The 18,170-nt window shown below is 59.5% G+C and overlaps 1 non-coding gene and 3 pseudogenes across 1 annotated transcript; all 4 read right to left on the reverse strand.

Moving 5' to 3' along the window:
• Window positions 1-609: 609 nt before the first annotated feature.
• On the reverse strand, window positions 610-728 carry LOC134630183 (5S ribosomal RNA). Its single transcript, XR_010094245.1, has one exon. It is a non-coding gene; the product is annotated as a 5S ribosomal RNA (ribosomal RNA).
• A 3,730-nt stretch (window positions 729-4,458) lies between these two features.
• Window positions 4,459-4,577, reverse strand: LOC134630014 (5S ribosomal RNA; annotated as a pseudogene).
• Window positions 4,578-10,570: 5,993 nt separating this feature from the next.
• On the reverse strand, window positions 10,571-10,689 carry LOC134630015 (5S ribosomal RNA; annotated as a pseudogene).
• A 4,881-nt stretch (window positions 10,690-15,570) lies between these two features.
• LOC134629945 (5S ribosomal RNA) lies at window positions 15,571-15,689 on the reverse strand (annotated as a pseudogene).
• Between the last annotated feature and the right edge of the window lie 2,481 nt (window positions 15,690-18,170).

Below are 18,170 nucleotides of genomic sequence, written 5' to 3' on the forward strand. Positions count from 1 at the left end.
CCAGTAGCACAGGCCCTGGTGTGATGTAGATGGCCTCAGCCAGAGCCACAGGCCCTGGTGTGGTGTAGGTGGCCTAAGCTGGCTGCACAGGTCCACAGCCAGAAGCACAGGCCCTGGCGTGGTGTAGGTGGCCTAACCTGGCTGCACAGGTCCACAACCAGAAGCACAGGACCTGGTGTGATGTAGACGGCTTCTGCCAGAGCCACAGGCCCTGGTGTGGTGTAGGTGGCCTAAGCTGGCTGCACAGGTCCACAGCCAGAAGCCACAGGCCCTGTGTGGTGTAAATGGCCTCAGCCAGAGCCACAGGCCCTGGGGTGGTGTCCAAAGCCTCAGCCAGCAGCACAGGTCCTGGTGTGGTGTCCATGGTCTCAGCCAGAAGCACAGGCCCTGGTGTAATGTAGACGGCGTCAGCGCAGGCCACAGGCCCTGGTGTAATTTAGATGACCTATGTTAGCAGAATAGGTCTCGGTGTGGTGCGGATGGCCTCACCCGGCAGCACAAGACATTGCTGAAAACAGCCAAAAGGAATGTCGTTAATGTGGCCTCATTAATTGACACCAACACCCTCCTTCTCTGGATCAAAACCAGCTAAGTGACATGAAAAGCAAATGCTTACAGCACCTGGTATTCCCAGGCAGTCTCCCATCCAAGTACTAACCAAGCCCAACCTTGCATAGCTTCCGAGATCAGACGAGATCGGGCTTTGGCAAGGCGGTATGGCCGTAAGCTGCTGGCGTCAGCACAAAGCGTCAATTTATGGTATCAAGTAGTGAGGTGGCCAATACTCGCAGTTACGAACACAAGCCTCCAATTTAACTACAGTGTTAATGGTAACTGCATGCTTGCCTAATACCCTAACCAAAGGACTCATTTTAGCCTTTGATCAGCAACACAGGCCCTGGTGTGGTGTAAATGGCCTCAGCCAGAGCCACAGGACCTGGTGTGGTGTAGTTGGCCTCAGCCAGCATCAAAGGCCCGGGGGTGGTGTACATGGCCTCAGCCAGAGCCACAGGCACTGGTGTGGTGTCCATAGCCTCAGCCAACAGCACAGGCCCTGTTGTGGTGTCCATGGCCTCAGCCAGAAGCACTGGCCCTGGTGTGGTGTAGATGGCCTCAGACAGAGCCACATGCCCTGGTGGGGTGTAGTTGGCCTCAGCCAGCAGCACAGGTCCTGGTGTGGTGTCCATGGCCTCAGCCAGCAGCACAGGCCCTGGTGTGGTGTCCATGGCCTCAGCCAGAAGCACTGGCCCTGGTGTGGTGTAGCTGGCCTCAGACAGAGCCACAGGCCCTGGTGTGGTGTTCATGGCCTCAGCCAGAGCCAAATGCCCTGGTGTGGTGTCCATAGCTTCAGCCAGCAGCACAGGTCTTCGTGTGGTGTCCATGGCCTCAGCCAGTAGCACAGGCCCTGGTTTGATGTAGACGGCCTCAGCCAGAGCCACAGGCCCTGGTGTGGTGTAGGTGGCCTAAGCTGGCTGCACAGGTCCACAACCAGAAGCACAGGCCCTGGCGTGGTGTAGGTGGCCTAACCTGGCTGCACAGGTCCACAACCAGAAGCACAGGACCTGGTGTGATGTAGACGGCTTCAGCCAGAGCCACAGGCCCTGGTGTGGTGTAGGTGGCCTAACCTGGCTGCACAGGTCCACAGCCAGAAGCACAGGCCCTGGTGTGGTGTAGGTGGCCTAAGCTGGCTGCACAGGTCCACAGCAAGAAGCACAGGCCCTGGTGTGGTGTCCATGGCCTCAGCCAGAAGCACTGGCCCTGGTGTGGTGTAGATGGCCTCAGACAGAGCCACAGGCCCTTGTTTGGTGTAGTTGGCCTCAGCCAGCACCACAGGCCCTGGTGTGGTGTCCATAGCCTCAGCCAGCCGCACAGGCCCTGGTGTGATGAACATTGCCTAATCCAGCAGCACAGTCCTTGGTGTGTTGTAGACGAACTCATCCAGAGCCACAGGCCCTGGTGTGGTGTACATGGCCTCAGACAAAGCCACAGGCCCTGAAGAGGTGTCCATGGCCTCAGACAAAGCCACAGGCCCTGAAGAGGTGTCCATGGCCTCAGCCAGTAGCACAGGTCCTGGTGTGGTGTAGACGGCCTCAGACAGAGCCACAGGCCTTGGTGTGGTGTAGGTGTCCTAAGCTGGCTGCACAGGTCCACATCCGGAAGCACTGGCCATGTTGTGTTGTAGATTGCCTCAGCCAGAGCCACAGACTTTGGTGTGGTGTTCATGGCCTAAGCCAGAGCTACAGGCCCACAGCAAGCAGCACAGGCCCTGGTGTGGTGTCCATAGCTCAGCCAGCAGCACAGCTCCTGGTGTGGTGTAGTTGGCCTCAGCCAGCAGCACAGGTCCTGGTGTGGTGTCCATCGCCTCAGCCAGAAACACTGGCCCTGGTGTGATGTAGATGGCCTCAGCCAGAGCCACAGGACCTGGTGTGGTGTTCATGACCTCAGCCAGCATCAAAGGCTCGGGGGTGGTGTACATGGCCTCAGCCAGAGCCACAGGCACTGGTGTGGTGTCCATAGCCTCAGCCAGTAGCACAGGCCCTGGTGTGGTGTAGGTGGCCTAAGCTGGCCGCACAGGTCCACAGCCAGCAGCACAAGCCCTGGTGTGGTGTACATGGCCTCAGCTAGAGGCACAGGCCCTGGTGTGGTGTAGATGATCTCAGCCAGAGACACAGGCCCTTGTGTGGTGTAGTTGGCCTCAGCCAGCAGCACAGGCCCTGGGGTGATAAACATGGCCTCATCCAGTAGTACAGCCCTTGGTGTGTTGTAGACGGCCTCATCCAGAGCCACAGGCCGTGTGTGGTGTACATGGCCTCAGCCAGATCCAAAGGCTCTGGGGTGGTGTCCATAGCCTCAGCCAGCAGCACAGGTCCTGGTGTGGTGTCCATGGCCTCAGCCAGTAGCACAGGCCCTGGTGTGGTGTAGGTGGCCTAAGCTGGCTGCACAGGTCCACAGCCAGCAGCACATGCCCTGGTGTGGTGTACATGGCCTCAGCTAGAGGCACAGGCCCTGGTGTGGTGTAGATGGTCTCAGCCAGAGACACAGGCCCTTGGTGTGTTGTAGATGGCCTCATCAGGAGCCACAGGCCCTGTTGTGGTGTAGGTTGCCTCAGTCAGCACCACAGGCCCTGTGTGGTGTGCATGGCCTCAGCCAGTAGCACAGGCCCTGGTGTGATGTAGACTGCTTCAGCCAGAGCCACAGGCCATGGTGTGGTGTAGGTGGCCTAAGCTGGCTGCACAGGTCCACAGCCAGCAGTACAGGCCCTGGTGTGGTGTCCATGGCCTCAACCAGATGCACTGGCCGTGGTGTGGTGTAGCTGGCCTCAGCCAGAGCCACAGGCCCTGGTGTGGTGTTCATGGCCTCAGCCAGAGCCAAATGCCCTGGTGTGGTGTCCATAGCTTCAGCCAGCAGCACAGGTCTTGGTGTGGTGTCCATGGCCTCAGCCAGTAGCACAGGCCCTGGTGTGATGTAGACGGCCTCAGCCAGAGCCACAGGACCCTGGTGTGGTGTAGGTGGCCTAAGCTGGCTGCACAGGTCCACAGCCAGAAGCACAGGCCCTGGCGTGGTGTAGGTGGCCTAACCTGGCTGCACAGGTCCACAACCAGAAGCACAGGACCTGGTGTGATGTAGACGGCTTCAGCCAGAGCCACAGGCCCTGGTGTGGTGTAGGTGGCCTAACCTGGCTGCACAGGTCCACAGCCAGAAGCACAGGCCCTGGTGTGGTGAAGGTGGCCTAAGCTGGCTGCACAGGTCCACAGCCAGAAGCACAGGCCCTGTGTGGTGTAAATGGCCTCAGCCAGAGCCACAGGCCATGGGGTGGTGTCCAAAGCCTCAGCCAGCAGCACAGGTCCTGGTGTGGTGTAAATGGCCTCAGCCAGAGCCACAGGCCATGGGGTGGTGTCCATGGCCTCAGCCAGATGCACTGGCCGTGGTGTGGTGTAGCTGGCCTCAGCCAGAGCCACAGGCCCTGGTGTGGTGTTCATGGCCTCAGCCAGAGCCAAATGCCCTGGTGTGGTGTCCATAGCTTCAGCCAGCAGCACAGGTCTTGGTGTGGTGTCCATGGCCTCAGCCAGTAGCACAGGCCCTGGTGTGATGTAGACGGCCTCATCCAGAGCCACAGGCCGTGTGTGGTGTAAATGGCCTCAGCCAGAGCCACAGGCCATGGGGTGGTGTCCAAAGCCTCAGCCAGCAGCACAGGTCCTGGTGTGGTGTCCATGGTCTCAGCCAGAAGCACAGGCCCTGGTGTAATGTAGACGGCGTCAGCGCAGGCCACAGGCCCTGGTGTAATTTAGATGACCTATGTTAGCAGAATAGGCCTCGGTGTGGTGCGGATGGCCTCACCCGGCAGCACAAGACATTGCTGAAAACAGCCAAAAGGAATGTCGTTAATGTGGCCTCATTAATGGACACCAACACCCTCCTTCTCTGGATCAAAATCAGCTCAGTGACATGAAAAGCAAATTCTTACAGCACCTGGTATTCCCAGGCAGTCTCCCATCCAAGTACTAACCAAGCCCAACCTTGCATAGCTTCCGAGATCAGACGAGATCAGGCTTTGGCAAGGCGGTATGGCCGTAAGCTGCTGGCGTCAGCACAAAGCGTCAATTTATGGTATCAAGTAGTGAGGTGGCCAATACTCGCAGTTACGAACACAAGCCTCCAATTTAACTACAGTGTTAATGGTAACTGCATGCTTGCCTAATACCCTAACCAAAGGACTCATTTTAGCCTTTGATCAGCAACACAGGCCCTGGTGTGGTGTAAATGGCCTCAGCCAGAGCCACAGGACCTGGTGTGGTGTAGTTGGCCTCAGCCAGCATCAAAGGCCCGGGGGTGGTGTACATGGCCTCAGCCAGAGCCACAGGCACTGGTGTGGTGTCCATAGCCTCAGCCAACAGCACAGGCCCTGTTGTGGTGTCCATGGCCTCAGCCAGAAGCACTGGCCCTGGTGTGGTGTAGATGGCCTCAGACAGAGCCACATGCCCTGGTGGGGTGTAGTTGGCCTCAGCCAGCAGCACAGGTCCTGGTGTGGTGTCCATGGCCTCAGCCAGCAGCACAGGCCCTGGTGTGGTGTCCATGGCCTCAGCCAGAAGCACTGGCCCTGGTGTGGTGTAGATGGCCTCAGACAAAGCCACAGGCCCTTGTTTGGTGTAGTTGGCCTCAGCCAGCACCACAGGCCCTGGTGTGGTGTCCATAGCCTCAGCCAGCCGCACAGGCCCTGGTGTGATGAACATTGCCTCATCCAGCAGCACAGTCCTTGGTGTGTTGTAGACGACCTCATCCAGAGCCACAGGCCCTGGTGTGGTGTACATGGCCTCAGACAAAGCCACAGGCCCTGAAGAGGTGTCCATGGCCTCAGCCAGTAGCACAGGTCCTGGTGTGGTGTAGACGGCCTCAGACAGAGCCACAGGCCTTGGTGTGGTGTAGGTGGCCTAAGCTGGCTGCACAGGTCCACATCCGGAAGCACAGGCCCTGTTGTGTTGTAGATTGCCTCAGCCAGAGCCACAGACCTTGGTGTGGTGTTCATGGCCTAAGCCAGAGCTACAGGCCCACAGCAAGCAGCACAGGCCCTGGTGTGGTGTCCATAGCTCAGCCAGCAGCACAGCTCCTGTTGTGGTGTAGTTGGCCTCAGCCAGCAGCACAGGTCCTGGTGTGGTGTCCATCGCCTCAGCCAGAAACACTGGCCCTGGTGTGATGTAGATGGCCTCAGCCAGAGCCACAGGACCTGGTGTGGTGTTCATGACCTCAGCCAGCATCAAAGGCCCGGGGGTGGTGTAAATGGCCTCAGCCAGAGCCACAGGCACTGGTGTGGTGTCCCTAGCCTCAGCCAGCAGCACAGGCCTTGGTGTGGTGTCCCTGGCCTCAGCCAGTAGCACAAGCCCTGGTGTGGTGTAGGTGGCCTAAGCTGGCTGCACATGTCCACAGCCAGCAGCACAAGCCCTGGTGTGGTGTACATGGCCTCAGCTAGAGGCACAGGCCCTGGTGTGGTGTAGATGATCTCAGCCAGAGACAAAGGCCCTTGTGTGGTGTAGTTGGCCTCAGCCAGCAGCACAGGCCCTGGGGTGATAAACATGGCCTCATCCAGTAGTACAGCCCTTGGTGTGTTGTAGACGGCCTCATCCAGAGCCACAGGCCGTGTGTGGTATACATGGCCTCAGCCAGATCCAAAGGCTCTGGGGTGGTGTCCATAGCCTCAGCCAGCAGCACAGGTCCTGGTGTGGTGTCCATGGCCTCAGCCAGTAGCACAGGCCCTGGTGTGGTGTAGGTGGCCTAAGCTGGCTGCACAGGTCCACAGCCAGCAGCACAGGCCCTGGTGTGGTGTACATGGCCTCAGCTAGAGGCACAGGCCCTTGGTGTGTTGTAGATGGCCTCATCAGGAGCCACAGGCCCTGTTGTGGTGTAGGTTGCCTCAGTCAGCAGCACAGGCCCTGTGTGGTGTGCATGGCCTCAGCCAGTAGCACAGGCCCTGGTGTGATGTAGACTGCTTCAGCCAGAGCCACAGGCCATGGTGTGGTGTAGGTGGCCTAAGCTGGCTGCACAGGTCCACAGCCAGCAGTACAGGCCCTGGTGTGGTGTCCATGGCCTCAGCCAGATGCACTGGCCGTGGTGTGGTGTAGCTGGCCTCAGCCAGAGCCACAGGCCCTGGTGTGGTGTTCATGGCCTCAGCCAGAGCCAAATGCCCTGGTGTGGTGTCCATAGCTTCAGCCAGCAGCACAGGTCTTGGTGTGGTGTCCATGGCCTCAGCCAGTAGCACAGGCCCTGGTGTGATGTAGACGGCCTCAGCCAGAGCCACAGGCCCTGGTGTGGTGTAGGTGGCCTAAGCTGGCTGCACAGGTCCACAGCCAGAAGCACAGGCCCTGGCGTGGTGTAGGTGGCCTAACCTGGCTGCACAGGTCCACAACCAGAAGCATAGGACCTGGTGTGATGTAGACGGCTTCAGCCAGAGCCACAGGCCCTGGTGTGGTGTAGGTGGCCTAACCTGGCTGCACAGGTCCACAGCCAGAAGCACAGGCCCTGGTGTGGTGAAGGTGGCCTAAGCTGGCTGCACAGGTCCACAGCCAGAAGCACAGGCCCTGGTGTGGTGTCCATGGCCTCAGCCAGAAGCACTGGCCCTGGTGTGGTGTAGATGGCCTCAGACAGAGCCACAGGCCCTTGTTTGGTGTAGTTGGCCTCAGCCAGCAGCACAGGCCCTGGGGTGATAAACATGGCCTCATCCAGTAGTACAGCACTTGGTGTGTTGTAGACGGCCTCATCCAGAGCCACAGGCCGTGTGTGGTATACATGGCCTCAGCCAGATCCAAAGGCTCTGGGGTGGTGTCCATAGCCTCAGCCAGCAGCACAGGTCCTGGTGTGGTGTCCATGGCCTCAGCCAGTAGCACAGGCCCTGGTGTGGTGTAGGTGGCCTAAGCTGGCTGCACAGGTCCACAGCCAGCAGCACAGGCCCTGGTGTGGTGTACATGGCCTCAGCTAGAGGCACAGGCCCTTGGTGTGTTGTAGATGGCCTCATCAGGAGCCACAGGCCCTGTTGTGGTGTAGGTTGCCTCAGTCAGCAGCACAGGCCCTGTGTGGTGTGCATGGCCTCAGCCAGTAGCACAGGCCCTGGTGTGATGTAGACTGCTTCAGCCAGAGCCACAGGCCATGGTGTGGTGTAGGTGGCCTAAGCTGGCTGCACAGGTCCACAGCCAGCAGTACAGGCCCTGGTGTGGTGTCCATGGCCTCAGCCAGATGCACTGGCCGTGGTGTGGTGTAGCTGGCCTCAGCCAGAGCCACAGGCCCTGGTGTGGTGTTCATGGCCTCAGCCAGAGCCAAATGCCCTGGTGTGGTGTCCATAGCTTCAGCCAGCAGCACAGGTCTTGGTGTGGTGTCCATGGCCTCAGCCAGTAGCACAGGCCCTGGTGTGATGTAGACGGCCTCAGCCAGAGCCACAGGCCCTGGTGTGGTGTAGGTGGCCTAAGCTGGCTGCACAGGTCCACAGCCAGAAGCACAGGCCCTGGCGTGGTGTAGGTGGCCTAACCTGGCTGCACAGGTCCACAACCAGAAGCACAGGACCTGGTGTGATGTAGACGGCTTCAGCCAGAGCCACAGGCCCTGGTGTGGTGTAGGTGGCCTAACCTGGCTGCACAGGTCCACAGCCAGAAGCACAGGCCCTGGTGTGGTGTAGGTGGCCTAAGCTGGCTGCACAGGTCCACAGCCAGAAGCACAGGCCCTGGTGTGGTGTCCATGGCCTCAGCCAGAAGCACTGGCCCTGGTGTGGTGTAGATGGCCTCAGACAGAGCCACAGGCCCTTGTTTGGTGTAGTTGGCCTCAGCCAGCACCACAGGCCCTGGTGTGGTGTCCATAGCCTCAGCCAGCCGCACAGGCCCTGGTGTGATGAACATTGCCTCATCCAGCAGCACAGTCCTTGGTGTGTTGTAGACGAACTCATCCAGAGCCACAGGCCCTGGTGTGCTGTACATGGCCTCAGACAAAGCCACAGGCCCTGAAGAGGTGTCCATGGCCTCAGACAAAGCCACAGGCCCTGAAGAGGTGTCCATGGCCTCAGCCAGTAGCACAGGTCCTGGTGTGGTGTAGACGGCCTCAGACAGAGCCACAGGCCTTGGTGTGGTGTAGGTGTCCTAAGCTGGCTGCACAGGTCCACATCCGGAAGCACTGGCCATGTTGTGTTGTAGATTGCCTCAGCCAGAGCCACAGACCTTGGTGTGGTGTTCATGGCCTAAGCCAGAGCTACAGGCCCACAGCAAGCAGCACAGGCCCTGGTGTGGTGTCCATAGCTCAGCCAGCAGCACAGCTCCTGGTGTGGTGTAGTTGGCCTCAGCCAGCAGCACAGGTCCTGGTGTGGTGTCCATCGCCTCAGCCAGAAACACTGGCCCTGGTGTGATGTAGATGGCCTCAGCCAGAGCCACAGGACCTGGTGTGGTGTTCATGACCTCAGCCAGCATCAAAGGCCCGGGGGTGGTGTACATGGCCTCAGCCAGAGCCACAGGCACTGGTGTGGTGTCCATAGCCTCAGCCAGTAGCACAGGCCCTGGTGTGGTGTAGGTGGCCTAAGCTGGCCGCACAGGTCCACAGCCAGCAGCACAAGCCCTGGTGTGGTGTACATGGCCTCAGCTAGAGGCACAGGCCCTGGTGTGGTGTAGATGATCTCAGCCAGAGACACAGGCCCTTGTGTGGTGTAGTTGGCCTCAGCCAGCAGCACAGGCCCTGGGGTGATAAACATGGCCTCATCCAGTAGTACAGCCCTTGGTGTGTTGTAGACGGCCTCATCCAGAGCCACAGGCCGTGTGTGGTGTACATGGCCTCAGCCAGATCCAAAGGCTCTGGGGTGGTGTCCATAGCCTCAGCCAGCAGCACAGGTCCTGGTGTGGTGTCCATGGCCTCAGCCAGTAGCACAGGCCCTGGTGTGGTGTAGGTGGCCTAAGCTGGCTGCACAGGTCCACAGCCAGCAGCACAGGCCCTGGTGTGGTGTACATGGCCTCAGCTAGAGGCACAGGCCCTGGTGTGGTGTAGATGGTCTCAGCCAGAGACACAGGCCCTTGGTGTGTTGTAGATGGCCTCATCAGGAGCCACAGGCCCTGTTGTGGTGTAGGTTGCCTCAGTCAGCACCACAGGCCCTTTGTGGTGTGCATGGTCTCAGCCAGTAGCACAGGCCCTGGTGTGATGTAGACTGCTTCAGCCAGAGCCACAGGCCATGGTGTGGTGTAGGTGGCCTAAGCTGGCTGCACAGGTCCACAGCCAGCACTACAGGCCCTGGTGTGGTGTCCATAGCCTCAGCCAGATGCACTGGCCGTGGTGTGGTGTAGCTGGCCTCAGCCAGAGCCACAGGCCCTGGTGTGGTGTTCATGGCCTCAGCCAGAGCCAAATGCCCTGGTGTGGTGTCCATAGCTTCAGCCAGCAGCACAGGTCTTGGTGTGGTGTCCATGGCCTCAGCCAGTAGCACAGGCCCTGGTGTGATGTAGACGGCCTCAGCCAGAGCCACAGGCCCTGGTGTGGTGTAGGTGGCCTAAGCTGGCTGCACAGGTCCACAGCCAGAAGCACAGGCCCTGGCGTGGTGTCCATGGCCTCAGCCAGAAGCACTGGCCCTGGTGTGGTGTAGATGGCCTCAGACAGAGCCACAGGCCCTTGTTTGGTGTAGTTGGCCTCAGCCAGCACCACAGGCCCTGGGGTGATAAACATGGCCTCATCCAGTAGTACAGCCCTTGGTGTGTTGTAGACGGCCTCATCCAGAGCCACAGGCCGTGTGTGGTGTAAATGGCCTCAGCCAGAGCCACAGGCCATGGGGTGGTGTCCAAAGCCTCAGCCAGCAGCACAGGTCCTGGTGTGGTGTCCATGGTCTCAGCCAGAAGCACAGGCCCTGGTGTAATGTAGACGGCGTCAGCGCAGGCCACAGGCCCTGGTGTAATTTAGATGACCTATGTTAGCAGAATAGGCCTCGGTGTGGTGCGGATGGCCTCACCCGGCAGCACAAGACATTGCTGAAAACAGCCAAAAGGAATGTCGTTAATGTGGCCTCATTAATGGACACCAACACCCTCCTTCTCTGGATCAAAATCAGCTCAGTGACATGAAAAGCAAATTCTTACAGCACCTGGTATTCCCAGGCAGTCTCCCATCCAAGTACTAACCAAGCCCAACCTTGCATAGCTTCCGAGATCAGACGAGATCAGGCTTTGGCAAGGCGGTATGGCCGTAAGCTGCTGGCGTCAGCACAAAGCGTCAATTTATGGTATCAAGTAGTGAGGTGGCCAATACTCGCAGTTACGAACACAAGCCTCCAATTTAACTACAGTGTTAATGGTAACTGCATGCTTGCCTAATACCCTAACCAAAGGACTCATTTTAGCCTTTGATCAGCAACACAGGCCCTGGTGTGGTGTAAATGGCCTCAGCCAGAGCCACAGGACCTGGTGTGGTGTAGTTGGCCTCAGCCAGCATCAAAGGCCCGGGGGTGGTGTACATGGCCTCAGCCAGAGCCACAGGCACTGGTGTGGTGTCCATAGCCTCAGCCAACAGCACAGGCCCTGTTGTGGTGTCCATGGCCTCAGCCAGAAGCACTGGCCCTGGTGTGGTGTAGATGGCCTCAGACAGAGCCACATGCCCTGGTGGGGTGTAGTTGGCCTCAGCCAGCAGCACAGGTCCTGGTGTGGTGTCCATGGCCTCAGCCAGCAGCACAGGCCCTGGTGTGGTGTCCATGGCCTCAGCCAGAAGCACTGGCCCTGGTGTGGTGTAGATGGCCTCAGACAGAGCCACAGGCCCTTGTTTGGTGTAGTTGGCCTCAGCCAGCACCACAGGCCCTGGTGTGGTGTCCATAGCCTCAGCCAGCCGCACAGGCCCTGGTGTGATGAACATTGCCTCATCCAGCAGCACAGTCCTTGGTGTGTTGTAGACGACCTCATCCAGAGCCACAGGCCCTGGTGTGGTGTACATGGCCTCAGACAAAGCCACAGGCCCTGAAGAGGTGTCCATGGCCTCAGCCAGTAGCACAGGTCCTGGTGTGGTGTAGACGGCCTCAGACAGAGCCACAGGCCTTGGTGTGGTGTAGGTGGCCTAAGCTGGCTGCACAGGTCCACATCCGGAAGCACAGGCCCTGTTGTGTTGTAGATTGCCTCAGCCAGAGCCACAGACCTTGGTGTGGTGTTCATGGCCTAAGCCAGAGCTACAGGCCCACAGCAAGCAGCACAGGCCCTGGTGTGGTGTCCATAGCTCAGCCAGCAGCACAGCTCCTGTTGTGGTGTAGTTGGCCTCAGCCAGCAGCACAGGTCCTGGTGTGGTGTCCATCGCCTCAGCCAGAAACACTGGCCCTGGTGTGATGTAGATGGCCTCAGCCAGAGCCACAGGACCTGGTGTGGTGTTCATGACCTCAGCCAGCATCAAAGGCCCGGGGGTGGTGTAAATGGCCTCAGCCAGAGCCACAGGCACTGGTGTGGTGTCCCTAGCCTCAGCCAGCAGCACAGGCCTTGGTGTGGTGTCCCTGGCCTCAGCCAGTAGCACAAGCCCTGGTGTGGTGTAGGTGGCCTAAGCTGGCTGCACATGTCCACAGCCAGCAGCACAAGCCCTGGTGTGGTGTACATGGCCTCAGCTAGAGGCACAGGCCCTGGTGTGGTGTAGATGATCTCAGCCAGAGACAAAGGCCCTTGTGTGGTGTAGTTGGCCTCAGCCAGCAGCACAGGCCCTGGGGTGATAAACATGGCCTCATCCAGTAGTACAGCCCTTGGTGTGTTGTAGACGGCCTCATCCAGAGCCACAGGCCGTGTGTGGTATACATGGCCTCAGCCAGATCCAAAGGCTCTGGGGTGGTGTCCATAGCCTCAGCCAGCAGCACAGGTCCTGGTGTGGTGTCCATGGCCTCAGCCAGTAGCACAGGCCCTGGTGTGGTGTAGGTGGCCTAAGCTGGCTGCACAGGTCCACAGCCAGCAGCACAGGCCCTGGTGTGGTGTACATGGCCTCAGCTAGAGGCACAGGCCCTTGGTGTGTTGTAGATGGCCTCATCAGGAGCCACAGGCCCTGTTGTGGTGTAGGTTGCCTCAGTCAGCAGCACAGGCCCTGTGTGGTGTGCATGGCCTCAGCCAGTAGCACAGGCCCTGGTGTGATGTAGACTGCTTCAGCCAGAGCCACAGGCCATGGTGTGGTGTAGGTGGCCTAAGCTGGCTGCACAGGTCCACAGCCAGCAGTACAGGCCCTGGTGTGGTGTCCATGGCCTCAGCCAGATGCACTGGCCGTGGTGTGGTGTAGCTGGCCTCAGCCAGAGCCACAGGCCCTGGTGTGGTGTTCATGGCCTCAGCCAGAGCCAAATGCCCTGGTGTGGTGTCCATAGCTTCAGCCAGCAGCACAGGTCTTGGTGTGGTGTCCATGGCCTCAGCCAGTAGCACAGGCCCTGGTGTGATGTAGACGGCCTCAGCCAGAGCCACAGGCCCTGGTGTGGTGTAGGTGGCCTAAGCTGGCTGCACAGGTCCACAGCCAGAAGCACAGGCCCTGGCGTGGTGTAGGTGGCCTAACCTGGCTGCACAGGTCCACAACCAGAAGCACAGGACCTGGTGTGATGTAGACGGCTTCAGCCAGAGCCACAGGCCCTGGTGTGGTGTAGGTGGCCTAACCTGGCTGCACAGGTCCACAGCCAGAAGCACAGGCCCTGGTGTGGTGTAGGTGGCCTAAGCTGGCTGCACAGGTCCACAGCCAGAAGCACAGGCCCTGGTGTGGTGTCCATGGCCTCAGCCAGAAGCACTGGCCCTGGTGTGGTGTAGATGGCCTCAGACAGAGCCACAGGCCCTTGTTTGGTGTAGTTGGCCTCAGCCAGCACCACAGGCCCTGGTGTGGTGTCCATAGCCTCAGCCAGCCGCACAGGCCCTGGTGTGATGAACATTGCCTCATCCAGCAGCACAGTCCTTGGTGTGTTGTAGACGAACTCATCCAGAGCCACAGGCCCTGGTGTGCTGTACATGGCCTCAGACAAAGCCACAGGCCCTGAAGAGGTGTCCATGGCCTCAGACAAAGCCACAGGCCCTGAAGAGGTGTCCATGGCCTCAGCCAGTAGCACAGGTCCTGGTGTGGTGTAGACGGCCTCAGACAGAGCCACAGGCCTTGGTGTGGTGTAGGTGTCCTAAGCTGGCTGCACAGGTCCACATCCGGAAGCACTGGCCATGTTGTGTTGTAGATTGCCTCAGCCAGAGCCACAGACCTTGGTGTGGTGTTCATGGCCTAAGCCAGAGCTACAGGCCCACAGCAAGCAGCACAGGCCCTGGTGTGGTGTCCATAGCTCAGCCAGCAGCACAGCTCCTGGTGTGGTGTAGTTGGCCTCAGCCAGCAGCACAGGTCCTGGTGTGGTGTCCATCGCCTCAGCCAGAAACACTGGCCCTGGTGTGATGTAGATGGCCTCAGCCAGAGCCACAGGACCTGGTGTGGTGTTCATGACCTCAGCCAGCATCAAAGGCCCGGGGGTGGTGTACATGGCCTCAGCCAGAGCCACAGGCACTGGTGTGGTGTCCATAGCCTCAGCCAGTAGCACAGGCCCTGGTGTGGTGTAGGTGGCCTAAGCTGGCCGCACAGGTCCACAGCCAGCAGCACAAGCCCTGGTGTGGTGTACATGGCCTCAGCTAGAGGCACAGGCCCTGGTGTGGTGTAGATGATCTCAGCCAGAGACACAGGCCCTTGTGTGGTGTAGTTGGCCTCAGCCAGCAGCACAGGCCCTGGGGTGATAAACATGGCCTCATCCAGTAGTACAGCCCTTGGTGTGTTGTAGACGGCCTCATCCAGAGCCACAGGCCGTGTGTGGTGTACATGGCCTCAGCCAGATCCAAAGGCTCTGGGGTGGTGTCCATAGCCTCAGCCAGCAGCACAGGTCCTGGTGTGGTGTCCATGGCCTCAGCCAGTAGCACAGGCCCTGGTGTGGTGTAGGTGGCCTAAGCTGGCTGCACAGGTCCACAGCCAGCAGCACAGGCCCTGGTGTGGTGTACATGGCCTCAGCTAGAGGCACAGGCCCTGGTGTGGTGTAGATGGTCTCAGCCAGAGACACAGGCCCTTGGTGTGTTGTAGATGGCCTCATCAGGAGCCACAGGCCCTGTTGTGGTGTAGGTTGCCTCAGTCAGCACCACAGGCCCTTTGTGGTGTGCATGGTCTCAGCCAGTAGCACAGGCCCTGGTGTGATGTAGACTGCTTCAGCCAGAGCCACAGGCCATGGTGTGGTGTAGGTGGCCTAAGCTGGCTGCACAGGTCCACAGCCAGCACTACAGGCCCTGGTGTGGTGTCCATAGCCTCAGCCAGATGCACTGGCCGTGGTGTGGTGTAGCTGGCCTCAGCCAGAGCCACAGGCCCTGGTGTGGTGTTCATGGCCTCAGCCAGAGCCAAATGCCCTGGTGTGGTGTCCATAGCTTCAGCCAGCAGCACAGGTCTTGGTGTGGTGTCCATGGCCTCAGCCAGTAGCACAGGCCCTGGTGTGATGTAGACGGCCTCAGCCAGAGCCACAGGCCCTGGTGTGGTGTAGGTGGCCTAAGCTGGCTGCACAGGTCCACAGCCAGAAGCACAGGCCCTGGCGTGGTGTAGGTGGCCTAAGCTGGCTGCACAGGTCCACAACCAGAAGCACAGGACCTGGTGTGATGTAGACGGCTTCAGCCAGAGCTACAGGCCCTGGTGTGGTGTAGGTGGCCTAACCTGGCTGCAGAGGTCCACAGCCAGAAGCACAGGCCCTGGTGTGGTGAAGGTGGCCTAAGCTGGCTGCACAGGTCCACAGCCAGAAGCACAGGCCCTGTGTGGTGTAAATGGCCTCAGCCAGAGCCACAGGCCCTGGGGTGGTGTCCAAAGCCTCAGCCAGCAGCACAGGTCCTGGTGTGGTGTCCATGGTCTCAGCCAGAAGCACAGGCCCTGGTGTAATGTAGACGGCGTCAGCGCAGGCCACAGGCCCTGGTGTAATTTAGATGACCTATGTTAGCAGAATAGGCCTCGGTGTGGTGCGGATGGCCTCACCCGGCAGCACAAGACATTGCTGAAAACAGCCAAAAGGAATGTCGTTAATGTGGCCTCATTAATGGACACCAACACCCTCCTTCTCTGGATCAAAATCAGCTCAGTGACATGAAAAGCAAATTCTTACAGCACCTGGTATTCCCAGGCAGTCTCCCATCCAAGTACTAACCAAGCCCAACCTTGCATAGCTTCCGAGATCAGACGAGATCAGGCTTTAGCAAGGCGGTATGGCCGTAAGCTGCTGGCGTCAGCACAAAGCGTCAATTTATGGTATCAAGTAGTGAGGTGGCCAATACTCGCAGTTACGAACACAAGCCTCCAATTTAACTACAGTGTTAATGGTAACTGCATGCTTGCCTAATACCCTAACCAAAGGACTCATTTTAGCCTTTGATCAGCAACACAGGCCCTGGTGTGGTGTAAATGGCCTCAGCCAGAGCCACAGGACCTGGTGTGGTGTAGTTGGCCTCAGCCAGCATCAAAGGCCCGGGGGTGGTGTACATGGCCTCAGCCAGAGCCACAGGCACTGGTGTGGTGTCCATAGCCTCAGCCAACAGCACAGGCCCTGTTGTGGTGTCCATGGCCTCAGCCAGAAGCACTGGCCCTGGTGTGGTGTAGATGGCCTCAGACAGAGCCACATGCCCTGGTGGGGTGTAGTTGGCCTCAGCCAGCAGCACAGGTCCTGGTGTGGTGTCCATGGCCTCAGCCAGCAGCACAGGCCCTGGTGTGGTGTCCATGGCCTCAGCCAGAAGCACTGGCCCTGGTGTGGTGTAGATGGCCTCAGACAGAGCCACAGGCCCTTGTTTGGTGTAGTTGGCCTCGGCCAGCACCACAGGCCCTGGTGTGGTGTCCATAGCCTCAGCCAGCCGCACAGGCCCTGGTGTGATGAACATTGCCTCATCCAGCAGCACAGTCCTTGGTGTGTTGTAGACGAACTCATCCAGAGCCACAGGCCCTGGTGTGGTGTACATGGCCTCAGACAAAGCCACAGGCCCTGAAGAGGTGTCCATGGCCTCAGACAAAGCCACAGGCCCTGAAGAGGTGTCCATGGCCTCAGCCAGTAGCACAGGTCCTGGTGTGGTGTAGACGGCCTCAGACAGAGCCACAGTCCTTGGTGTGGTGTAGGTGTCCTAAGCTGGTTGCACAGGTCCACATCCGGAAGCACAGGCCCTGTTGTGTTGTAGATTGCCTCAGCCAGAGCCACAGACCTTGGTGTGGTGTTCATGGCCTAAGCCAGAGCTACAGGCCCACAGCAAGCAGCACAGGCCCTGGTGTGGTGTCCATACCTCAGCCAGCAGCACAGCTCCTGTTGTGGTGTAGTTGGCCTCAGCCAGCAGCACAGGTCCTGGTGTGGTGTCCATCGCCTCAGCCAGAAACACTGGCCCTGGTGTGATGTAGATGGCCTCAGCCAGAGCCACAGGACCTGGTGTGGTGTTCATGACCTCAGCCAGCATCAAAGGCCCGGGGGTGGTGTACATGGCCTCAGCCAGAGCCACAGGCACTGGTGTGGTGTCCATAGCCTCAGCCAGCAGCACAGGCCTTGGTGTGGTGTCAATGGCCTCAGCCAGTAGCACAGGCCCTGGTGTGGTGTAGGTGGCCTAAGCTGGCTGCACAGGTCCACAGCCAGCAGCACAGGCCCTGGTGTGGTGTACATGGCCTCAGCTAGAGGCACAGGCCCTGGTGTGGTGTAGATGATCTCAGCCAGAGACACAGGCCCTTGTGTGGTGTAGTTGGCCTCAGCCAGCAGCACAGGCCCTGGGGTGATAAACATGGCCTCATCCAGTAGTACAGCCCTTGGTGTGTTGTAGACGGCCTCATCCAGAGCCACAGGCCGTGTGTGGTGTACATGGCCTCAGCCAGATCCAAAGGCTCTGGGGTGGTGTCCATAGCCTCAGCCAGCAGCACAGGTCCTGGTGTGGTGTCCATGGCCTCAGCCAGTAGCACAGGCCCTGGTGTGGTGTAGGTGGCCTAAGCTGGCTGCACAGGTCCACAGCCAGCAGCACAGGCCCTGGTGTGGTGTACATGGCCTCAGCTAGAGGCACAGGCCCTGGTGTGGTGTAGATGGTCTCAGCCAGAGACACAGGCCCTTGGTGTGTTGTAGATGGCCTCATCAGGAGCCACAGGCCCTGTTGTGGTGTAGGTTGCCTCAGTCAGCACCACAGGCCCTGTGTGGTGTGCATGGCCTCAGCCAGTAGCACAGGCCCTGGTGTGATGTAGACTGCTTCAGCCAGAGCCACAGGCCATGGTGTGGTGTAGGTGGCCTAAGCTGGCTGCACAGGTCCACAGCCAGCAGTACAGGCCCTGGTGTGGTGTCCATGGCCTCAGCCAGATGCACTGGCCGTGGTGTGGTGTAGCTGGCCTCAGCCAGAGCCACAGGCCCTGGTGTGGTGTTCATGGCCTCAGCCAGAGCCAAATGCCCTGGTGTGGTGTCCATAGCTTCAGCCAGCAGCACAGGTCTTGGTGTGGTGTCCATGGCCCCAGCCAGTAGCACAGGCCCTGGTGTGATGTAGACGGCCTCAGCCAGAGCCACAGGCCCTGGTGTGGTGTAGGTGGCCTAAGCTGGCTGCACAGGTCCACAGCCAGAAGCACAGGCCCTGGCGTGGTGTAGGTGGCCTAACCTGGCTGCACAGGTCCACAACCAGAAGCACAGGACCTGGTGTGATGTAGACGGCTTCAGCCAGAGCCACAGGCCCTGGTGTGGTGTAGGTGGCCTAACCTGG

This window comes from Pelmatolapia mariae, linkage group LG6, assembly GCF_036321145.2.
Source record: "Pelmatolapia mariae isolate MD_Pm_ZW linkage group LG6, Pm_UMD_F_2, whole genome shotgun sequence".
Taxonomy (NCBI): Eukaryota; Metazoa; Chordata; class Actinopteri; order Cichliformes; family Cichlidae; genus Pelmatolapia; species Pelmatolapia mariae.